The sequence below is a fragment of the Euphorbia lathyris genome, chromosome 7 (genome assembly GCF_963576675.1).
Source record: "Euphorbia lathyris chromosome 7, ddEupLath1.1, whole genome shotgun sequence".
Taxonomy (NCBI): Eukaryota; Viridiplantae; Streptophyta; class Magnoliopsida; order Malpighiales; family Euphorbiaceae; genus Euphorbia; species Euphorbia lathyris.
The window spans coordinates 58228638-58239588 of NC_088916.1; positions in this window are offsets into that span (position 1 = coordinate 58228638).

Genomic DNA, 10951 nt, shown 5'->3' on the forward strand with positions numbered 1-10951 from the left:
TGGTTCCTTTGTAGGTGACCTCCAGTTTCTTTCAGATCTCCTGCGTTGACTCACAACCTGAACTGCAGCATCTAACACATAGTGAAATATGTTTATAGCCGAAGCATGATTTTGTAGCTTCTTGAGATCATCTTCTGTCCACTTAGTCTCAGCTTTAACAACCGTTTGGCCGTCAATAGTTTCAACAGGAACAAATGGGCCTTGGACTATAGAAATCCATGCACTCATATTTGTTTCCTGAATGAAATTTTTCATTATGTTCTTCCAAAAGCTATAGTTAGACCCGAAGAACAGAGGAGGCCGAGTAATGGACAGTCCCTCAGGTAAAATCTGAGTTGTCTGATTTCCTGGGAGGAAACGAGTGCTGTTCTCAGCCATTGTGGGGATCAGCTCAAGATAGTTATATCTTGCTCAGTGAGCTGTTAAGCTCTGATACCACTTGTTGGTCCCTTATAACGTGACAAGTTTAGTTCCAAGGGGGTGGATAGGAACTATTTAAAATTTTGTCCGTTAAGGCTGACTTCTTTTCTTAAGAAAAGGTTTACACAGCGGCACTAAGTAGTTTTAAGACACAAGCTTAGTCAACTTGTGACTAAGTCTGTTTCTTTCCTTGAGTCAGGAGATAGCACTTAGAGTCTATTCCTGAACTCAGCTTCTTAGTGCACTCAACTCAGCGTGAGTTCGTTACTTAGTCAGTTTTATAGCAAGCAATATATAAAGGAGTTTAAGGGTTAGAAATATGTTACTCAGCAGACATATCCTGGTTCGGCCTCTCCGCCTACGTCCAGTCCTCGGAACTCGTTTCGAGCTTTTTGAATTCTCTACTGAGCTCTTTAAAGGTAGAGCACGAAACCTTTTACAATAGAAGCTGAGTATACAAGAGTACCTTCCTCTATACCTCTACTCACTCCTATAACTACCGCTGAGTACTATAACCGAGTACTCAGCCTCTCCTTTCTATTCTTCTAGAAATGATAAATTGTTTGTCCTAAACAACAATTGCTAAGACACTTTAGATGATTGAAATCACTCTAGACTTTTACACAATGATTGGAAATTGGTGTAAGATTTTGCTTTGCTTTTCTCACAGAACTTCAAGTATGAATTTGGACAGCGTTTCGACTAATTGAAGATCTGTATAGAATGAAGCAATTGAGAGGCCTATTTATAGTGACACTTGAGGCACCGGTGATTTCGAATTTCGAAATAACCGTTGGAGGCAAACGGCTTCCTGTCGTTGTCACTCAGGACGTGCTCAGTGTCGTTGGCCAATGAGATTCTTGCATCTTCTGTCTACGACAGTGCTCAGCAGCTTTTCGTCAGATAAACAGAATGTTTCGACATTTACGGCAAAGTCTTCCAGACAGCTTCCTGCGCCTTCTGAACTTTATCCAAAGTAGAAATACTTTGTCTACAAGTTGGTTTTGTTATGTCGCTGACCTGACTGCATTGTCGCTCAACTCAGCAGCTTCCTCTTGAAGCTTTTGTTAGAAGGCTTCTCGATCCTTTTTCATGCTGAGTTGTCGTTTCACTTGATACGACTGTGTTTTAGCTTCTTGGGCCGTGAGGTCTTGATCTGTTGACTTGGGCTTGACTTCTACTTATGGGCCTTTAGACTTTTTATCTTAATGTCTTATAAATCAATAAACTCAACATTGAACAAACACATTAGTGTGAATAAATCAAAGCATTTAAATTTAATGTGTTAGAATATTTTTTATCAATTACTTAAATAATTTTGTCAAATCAAAATCATGTGGAAAGGTGTTTCAACACTAACGACATAGGGTATGTCAGGTCTAGTATGGTTCATTAGGAATATAACACTACTTTATGATCTTAAAATATTCTTCTTGAGAAATATTGTTTCCTCCCTTATAAGTTGTGATATTTACGCTAGGATCATAAGGAGTTCTGGCTGGAACCACATAAAAACTGTTAAACCTTATCAACAATTTTTCAACATAATGTGACTTCCCTAATGAGAACCATTTTCTGTTTTAGTAATTTTGATGCCAAAAATCACATCTACTAAAGGACATATAATATCTCTATCCACCTTTGCTAACAGAATTTTTGAAATCAGCCAAGTCATAATTAATTAAACCAAGCAATTCTGTACTTCTACTCTCAATCGGTAAAAAAGAAAAAGAAAAAAAAAAGTTTCTTTGCAAATTTTGCTTGCACACCCACACAGAGCATTTGGACTTATTTTCACAATTAACAACATCAATAACATGCACATTTTCCAACCTTTTGATGGAAGCAAATTTATGTGTCCTAATCTACCATGCCTCATATCCATAGATTCACACAAGTAAGCAGAAGCAGAGGTATTAGCGTTATTTTTAACAAAGTTCACAAAATAGTGTTCATAAAAAAAGATCATCAACTAGATACCATTTTCCCACAAAGGTGAAAGATCTGAAGTAAGAGCCAAAGGTGAACAAAGAAGAGAGTTGATAAATAACACTATCAATTTGGAGGATGGGGGACAATCAGTATACTCCCAACAATGACAGAGATGAAAAGGCAAAATGATGAAGCAAGTAGAGAAGTTGTGTGAGGTGAGAAAAAATGATCATGAGACCAGAGCTAGTTGCTAGTGGTGCAAGGAGACTAGAGCAGAAATCCAGGCGAGGAATTAGCCGTAAATGTGCCTGCAACTAAACTCGTATATGTACTATCCCCATGAAGGCTTTCCAATAGCGCCACCCCTAGGAAATGATTTGGCGTGTGATTTAGGCCCAATGTAGAAGACAGATCTAGGATTAAGGTCGGATTTCTAAAAAATCAAAGAGCGGGGCCAAAACAAAGGCATGTGTTGGTTCTCCAAAGGAATGATGGTGTAGATCAAGAGCTAGAAGAAAGGAAGCACTCGAGGGCTGAGCCCAAATAGAGTGGTAAGATCGGGAGAAGCAAAGGTAGGCGGGTGTGAAGAAGAGAGGAGCCTAGAGACTAGAAGGAGGCATAGATTTGATCTCGGACAAAGACTGTTAATAAGCGAGAAGAAAAAATGCAAATTGAATATGGTGAAGAAAGTAAGTAAAGTCACATGTCCAAATCCAAACAAAAGGCAAGGCACAAGGTAGACAAAGTGGTTGGGACGGATTTGGAAAGATGTAAGGTATCCATGGATCAATCAATATAAAAAGGCCAAAAGTCACCTTTCGTAGATCACATCCTAAACTGGCGAAGGAGCAAAAATTTTAAAATTCGATTCATACCAACATATAAAGGATAGGGTAATCCAATCACTTATGTGAGGAATTACAGAACTTGATGGAAATGTGCGGGGCAAGTGAGGCATCTCTATTTAGATCTGTTGTAAATACTTTCTATTAAAAATTGGGTGCAAATGAAACGAGATTTTTGCATGAAGTTCAAACCTCTGCCCCATCGATCATCACTAAAGAAACCTTCTACCACCTTTAGCAACGCCATGAAGAACCTCTCAAAAAATCCATGAAAAGGTTTAATAAAGTCCATATAAGTATTTATAGAGTAGATCCTATGATAACAATAGGAGGAATACCACATATGGGCAGCCGAGAAAATATTTGGCTCAGAGCAAACATCGAGCTATATGTCATTGCTTGAAAGATTCAAACCTTGATTGAGGTGGATAGAGTTAATGAGTGGCCGATATGAAGAAAAGAGGAACCCATAGGGCCTTGCAATGAAAAGAAAAGAAAACTTATTAAAGAGTAAGGAGGAAGAGATGAAGTTCTCAAACAAGTGATTAAAAAAAGTTAAAGAAAAGCCCCTTCTGAAATGTAACTTGCATAGATACTAAGAACAAAATAGTTGATGTGAAAATTAGAAAAAATTTATTTCCCCTTCTTTAACTTTCCTAAGGAAAATCTTCGAAAGAAATGGACTTATGATCAAAAGTACTGAGAACATTGAAGGATAACAAGAATTTTGTGATGAATCCTTGTTATGTCGATGCATGTTAAGATGTAGCCCAGTTTGGGGGCAACTCCATCATACAAAGGGAGAAAAACTTTTGTGTAAAAAAAATTAACATGTGGCGTGCTTGTCAGACCTCTGCCTAGCTCACTGCTTACGAAGACGGCACGTGGGTTCCACGCGCCATCTTGTCGGCGTTTTCTGATTCTGATTTTTTTTCGATGTAGGGTTTTTATGCTATTGTCATGATGATGCAGTCCGTTTTTCAAAATGATGAGTATAAAATTGGGTTTGCGTATCACATACCCTTTGGTGAGACTGAAACAATTTCTTAAACATTAACATAAATCACGAATCACAAATCTATTGTACATTTCGCGACTGCAGTGCTTTTTTTACGTGTAAACATTCCAAAAAAACATGAGATTTGTTTCTTTGACACTAATAAAGGAATTACTCTATATAATTCGGATATCAAATACGGATTATCAGGTTGATTCTTATAACATAAAATCTCGTTGAATTATTGCAGCGGAAGAATCCAATCGTGATTTCGTATTACCAGTCATACATCTCCTACGCCACTATTAATCGAAAGGAGCTGCGATTATTCCATGAACTAAGAAGAACGTTGAGAGAGATAGAGGGGAGAGGTGCGCATCCATTATAATTAGACAGGGTAGACCTTCATCCATTGTAATCTAACTCTTAGTTAGAATATGATTTTATCTCTTTAGATATTTATGTTTCCTATTTATCTTAATAACTTAATTAGATAAATCTGAATTCATTTTTATCCATCCGATCCAATATAGTTATGGGCAAATAATTCCTATAGTGAAGATGTTTATAACTGAATTAAATGTTTATAACTGGCTAATTTGGTAAACAATGACTTAATATGATAAAGAATAAATGATCGATGAATATAATGTGTACAAATAAAAGATAAAGAGATTAATATACCAAAAACATTAAAGATTGATATCAGAATATCCTGAGAGTAGTTGAACACTGCCTCTAATGATCTGTAAAACAGAAAATAGTTAGACAGGGGGCCGTAGACCGGCGAACCCTCTCCAATGCCTAAGTTATTATGTGAATACAAAGCTTAGAGTGAGTGTAATGGAGTTTGAGTATATAAAATTGTGTACCTTCCTATTTGAACTTATAGACATTTGAGGTTAGGCTGGATACACATGTCGCCACCATATTGGTCCGGAATCTAAATTCCCGTTTCAAATGGCTTTAGCGTGTGACTGAAATCCGAAGCCATTACTCTCATCGTTTCTTGTAGATACCTTTGGGGACCCTAGATGGGCCGGCCCAAAAATATGATTAATGGGCCTTTGAGAACCATTTGAGGTCCAAACTTCATTATACACCGTACCAAAGATCAAGGTCTTTAATATACCTAAAGATAATTATGCAAAATGTGTGGAATGAATTTATAAAACTTAAATGACTAAATCTTTTATAAGAAAAATAAGTTAAACAAAGGAAATGAGTTTATAAGTGAATTGAAGTGAATTTCAGGGAAATAATTTATTTATCTATTTATTTGCTTGAAATTGATGTGTAGCAATGGCTTAATTAGTTAGTGATTGGTTACCAAATTTCATTTAATTTGGAAAGTGTGATCTTTCCATAATTGAGAGATAGATAGAACTAAAATTTAGACACAAAAGTGACAATACATTAGCTGGCAAATGCCTTTTAAAATGTGGCATCAATTTCATAAAAAAAAAAAAAAAAACTTTTAATCTATCCATGAAGAATCTGCCATTTCACCTGTCATTTTCCACTTTAATAAAATATACCCACTTCCCAAAAGCTTCCAACTATATAAACAAATGCAATCCTTCACTTTTAAATATTTCAATTGCATCCTTTTGGTATTATTATAACCTTTGGAATCATTATTCTGTTTTCCACTTTCCACAAGCTAGCTAACTGTTTTTATACAAAACATTGATTTTTCTTCTTTCTTGTGGAATCTTGCTAACATTGGGTCCAAACCAAAACATAATATGTAAAAGGTGTTCAAATTGGGGTGTAGATTTGGATAATTTATGTGAGGGATGGAGGGACAAGAGTTCACGAAGTGACCAGGGGCGTAGACAGGGGGGCCTGGGGGTGCCCGGGCCCCTCCGGCCGCCGGAACCACCCTGAGTAGGGATGGTTTTTGGCTCCCCTGTCTCCATTGTTTAAGGTTGGAGGTGCTGAATTAGCACCCCCAGACTTGAGGCGCCCAGCTTTGGGCTGCCTCAAGTCATCCGTATTTGTCCTGTTAAGGACCAAAACGACGTCGTTTTGATCCTTAGCAGGCCAAAAAATTCTTAAGCGGTGTATTTTTTAACTACTTTTTATATCGTTGCTTTTTTTTTACGTTTTTGCTTGGTGTAAAATTGGGCGGCTCGGTTTGGTGTTAAATTGGCCCCCCCAGCCGAGCAGTTCTGTATTCGCCACTGGAAGTGACCGATGGAGGGACAAGAGGTCCGTTAAGGGAGATTTGTAGTAAATTTGATATCAGTGACGGGATCAGCAACAAATATAGTCGTTGTTAATGTTTAGTCTAACATAATCTATAATTTTTAACATATTTTCATCAAGAGTTTTTTGTTTAGACGCTAAGCCGGTGCTAATAGAAAAATTTAAAATTGCTATCCGATATAAAATTTAATCCAATAATACATTATTACATTAGGAAAGTTATAAGAGATAAGGATAGGATTGTATTGGTTTTATTTAAACTTCTTATTCTATGTGTTAAGGTTTTTACTACCTCTACTTGTAAATACATATGTTCACTCAACCCATCCAAGTCTGTCTTTTATGGATTGAATTTGGACATATATATTTGAGAATTGGCATGTTCCAATCCAATAAAATGAATTGGGCTTAGGTTTTTTCTTAAAAATCCGAATTCAATCCGGCTCGGTCTATTATATTCATTATATATATTTTTATTATCTCTATTTTATTTTTGTTACTTTGATAAATATTTTTTTACATAAAATTATCTTTGTTGAGTTTTATTGAATTAATTAACTAAAATTTTAATTTTAATTTAAATTCCAACAGATATCTTCATTCACGAATGGCCGTCTTTATTCGTGAACACTCATCTCCATTCGAGTTTCATTTATACAGATTCGAACTGTTTAATTTCAAACATTGAAAACAAAATTCTAGTTTTTTCACTTTGAAATAAAACTGCTTCATGTTTTGAATTGTTAGTTTTTGTCAACTTCACACTTGAATATATAACAGAAAAATGAAGTTTAGAATAAATTGAAATACATCAATGTATTTTATGTCATGCAATCTTTTTAATAGTATATTATAAGCTCAAACTAGATAATTGATGCTCAAAGTGAATGATTTTGAAGAGGATAAAAGGAACCAAAGCTAAACTAAGCTTCCCCATCCCCACATAGGCAAAAGTGAGACTTTCCACTAGTTTATAAGTAAGATGGCTTGATGAGCCTTTAACTAATTACTAGAGGAAAGACTCTCTCGCGCGAGCAGTGCGTAGGTGTAATCGAAGCCCCACCAGATTAGAAGCGCACCCACACGACGTGGAAAAAAATGCGAATATCGCATCGAAATGAAAGCCCTTGGATCAGTCTAATTTTAGTTCCGCCCATTATTTTTATCCTTAATATTATAATTTTCTGAGCTGAATTAATTTCCATTATTCAAAATTAATTTGGGTAAATTTCAAATAAAACCCATGTGGTTTCACTAATTTTCAGATAAAGGATTGTGGTTTACTTTTTGTCAAAACGAGGATTGAGGTTTCGCATTTGGATTAATGCTATTAAAACCATCTTTAACGATCTGAAATGAAAATTTTTAAGAATTAAAGTTGTTCAATGTCATATTTGCTATGAAACTAGATTTTCGATTTTCGAAAATCATCTTTTTTGGAACTTTCTCTCTCTAAACATTAACTTTCTCTCTCTTTACCAAACATCATCTAAATAATCTCAAAATAAAAAAGTTGAAGAATTAAAGTTGCTTAGAATATTAGTAGTTCTTAAAAACAAACATCCCCCTTCATGAACGATCGTCTATATTCATGAACAATCATCTTCGTTCGTGAACATTTTTTTCTGTTTGAGTTCAATTTATACAGATTCAAACTATTTAATTTGAGACACTCAAAATGAATTTCCAAAATTTTCACTTTAAAATTATTTTGTTTCATGTTCGTTCATATTATTCTATTTTTATGCTCTGGTAATAATAAATTTACGCACAATAACTGTTCGCTTACGTAATCTGTTGTATTCTAGGAGACGATCGTCAATAGCGATGAAATTTATCTTAAGGGAACTGTTAATACATATCTCAGATTTCTCTGCTCATATTCTTCTAAATGGTTTATAAGTGTTTCATACACTTTCGTATTCTTTTACTTAATTTCTGTTAGTCCGATTATATTATTATTGCATGTTTTTTATCCTTTTTTTTTAGTTAATCATATCTAACATGTCAAACATGAATATGATTGGTTCAACATTTAATAAGCTCGAATTTTCCTTATCATATGATTGACAAATAGGTTCAACCGGTTGACTCAGATTGATTAAATTGGATGATCTCTTAAATAATATATATATTTAATTTAAATTAAATTGTGAAATTTACTAGAGTTTTAAATTTTATTTTATATATATTTAAACTTTATTTATATATAAGTAAAAATAAAATAAAGTTTTAATAATATTTATCAATATATATATATATATATATAATAAATACTAAAATAATATTTAATTTTTAATGTTTGTTTTTTATATAAAAATATCATATCTCATTCCATTAGATTAAAAAGTACAAATACAACACTAAACTTAAAAGGAATAAAACCTCTCACTGATACACACTACAACAAGTATAAGATCTATAAAAGGAAGAAAATATACTTCAAAGAACAATAAAACGACTACAAAGAGCAATAAAAACCATAAAAAGTACACATGCAACAAAAATAGAAATCATATCATCCTTGTAAGTCGAATCCCATTAGAAAACCATTGTAATCCATTCTTCATCATTTAGACTCTTCTGGACATTCGGATCTGAGTACTTTTTTTATTGCAACCACGTAGATCTATAGATCTACAAGCAATATTAATCTTTTATGCTCTTGCTAAGACTGAAAAATGAATAAATGAATGAAGTATAGCTAACAGGTGTAGATTTGACAGAGAAAGAAGTTCGGTAAGGTATATAGACTTCAAACTAATAAGAAAAAGTAAATTTGAAGCTAAAATATAAATGAGAGTCTTCTTCCTCCTAGTAAACCTGATTAGGAAGCTAGAACAGAGAAAAATAATAATAAAAAGTGACAAGGGAGCAGTTGGATAACGATGACGGTGGCGGTAACAGCGGAGAGCTGAAGAAAAGAAGAAACTAACAAATGAGAAGAAAATATAGAGAGAATGAGGAGTCTGTCCCTACTTTTCGTCTATATTGGAGCTTGGAAGCAAAAAAGGGAACAAATAGAGAAAAGAAAATATTTTTTGTTTAAAATATTTAATGTTTAAGTATTAGTATAATATATAAATATGCAGTATTGTTATTACTCATAAGTTCAAAGCTATTAGTAGTAAGATGTGTATAGTGATACTTGATGTTCGAATCTTACCTTTTACCTAATATTTTTTTTTAATTAAACATGTGTGAATGATTAACCAGATTAAACAGTTCAACCACATTAATTCACGGTTGACCTGATCGATCAATCAGATTGGTTAACCATACTAAAAACCAACATTAATTGGATCAGAGACATGCCCGGTTCACGATCAGCCCCAATGTTCATTTCGACATTAAACAAGCTATCCAGTCTCTCCTTAATGTGAGCTCTCCTTTGGATACGGGCAGTTATCTTGGGCTACCATCTCTAATAGGAAGGGACAAGAAAGCTATCTTTAGTTTCCTAAAGGACCGACTAAGAAAAAGGCTCAGGAGTTGGAGTGTTCGTTTTTTTTCTAGCGCCGGGAAGGATATTCTTCTTAAAACAGTTGCTCGGGCTCTTCCAACATACTGTATGAGTGCTTTTTTACTGCCTAGGACTCTCTGTGATGAAATTCAACGTATGATGAACTCATTCTGGTAGGGTATGATATGAAACGGATGAAAGGGGATCCATTGGGCCAACTGGGACAGACTGTGTGATAGGCGAGACTGTGGAGGGTTAGGGTACATAGACTTACACACTTTTAATCTCTCTCTCCTTAGCAAGCAGGGATGGAATTTTCTTAATAACCCAAATGCTTTGGTAAGTCGCATGTTCAAGGCTAAATATTTTTCTAATGATAGCTTTCTCACCTCTAAGCTAGGCAATAATCCTAGTTTTGCTTGCAGGGGCATTTGTTGTTCTAAGGAAGTTCTAAACCTGGGTTTACGTTGGCGTATTGGTGATGGTACTAACATAAGAGTTTGGGATGATCCCTGGCTGTTGCAAATTGACAAGTTTCTGCCCACACGGATAGATAATCACTCAGCTAATAACCTTCGGGTTTCGGATTTATTGGTGCAGGGCGAAATTGGCTAGAATACTGCCAAAGTTGATGAACTATTTTCTAAGGATGAAGCCTATTTGATTAAAGGTATGTTTTTGCCTTCTAGTCAATTAAAGGATAGAATCATATGGCATTATACGAAGAATGGAAGGTATTCAGTTAAATCCGGGAATCAAGCATATATATCCCATCACCTGATTAGGACTGGATCGGAGGGATGGATCCAACTTTGGAACATTCAGGTGCCGCCAAAAATAAAATTCTTTCAATGGAAGGCGGTGCTAAACTGGTTGCCCACTAGATTTCATCTTCAATCAAGGGGCTTGGAGGTTTCGATTGACTGTGTTCTGTGTGATGAAAATGTTGAGCACACTTGGCATATCTTCATGCAATGCCCGTATGCACGTCAATGTTGGCAAGAGGCGGGAATCTCACTACCATGGGATCAGGATGCGGAATTTGGTGAGTATGTTCTCAAACTTTGCTGTTTAAACTCGCAG